Source organism: Dama dama, chromosome 19 (genome assembly GCF_033118175.1).
Source record: "Dama dama isolate Ldn47 chromosome 19, ASM3311817v1, whole genome shotgun sequence".
Lineage (NCBI taxonomy): Eukaryota > Metazoa > Chordata > Mammalia > Artiodactyla > Cervidae > Dama > Dama dama.
The window spans coordinates 32,065,784-32,066,629 of NC_083699.1; positions in this window are offsets into that span (position 1 = coordinate 32,065,784).

Sequence of the window (846 nt, forward strand, 5' to 3'; positions counted from 1 at the left end):
GCGTTTTAGTCAGAGTGACAGGACCGTGGTTTGGGAGTTTTTATATATCAAGCTGCCTGCCAAAAGGCAAAGGGACAAATTGTTGTAATAATCCTGGGGAGGGACAACGGTGATCTGACTGGGTTGGTAGACACAGGAGACTAAGAACAGACCCATCCGAGATGTATTTAGGATTAGGTGCTCGCTCAGATGAGGATTGATTGCATTGCATTACACCTGCCTCACAGGATAAAAGGAATTTGATGACACATTTTAAAGCGCTACTAAAGTTAACTGGGATACTGTATCATCTCCTCCTTTTAATTATTAGTAACCACTTTTAAAATTTCAGGGTCTTATCGTTTTGTCTGGTTTACTGATGCCCTCTACCCCAACGTGGAGCATAACATTCAATTTCTTCAGAGTTAGTTGAAAATACTTTTTCTGAAAACAAAACAAAACAACCCACCAAACCTCATTCACTACAAGCCCAAACCATGGGTACTCCTCTTGGAGACACTTTCTCAAATTCCAGACTTTTTTCCCCAGAGGCTTATCTTGCTCTACCGGATTCCCACCTCTCCTCCGCTCCCAGCTACACCCTAAGCCCGCCCCAGACTCTTGCCTCCAGCCTTCCTCCTCCCACTCCAGCTCCCTCCGCCCCACTTTCCCTCCCACTAGAGAAGCCCCGCCTTCCCGGTTCCGCAACCCAACTCCTTCCCTCCTTCCGTCGCTTTCCTCTCTCCCCGCCCCTATGGCTGCCTTCGATTGGCTAAACTGGCTGTGCCGCGACAAGGACGCAGCACAGCCTTATTTTTATTGGTTGAAGTGTAGCCGGGCCTCTCGTGATTGGCCGATAGAAGGAGA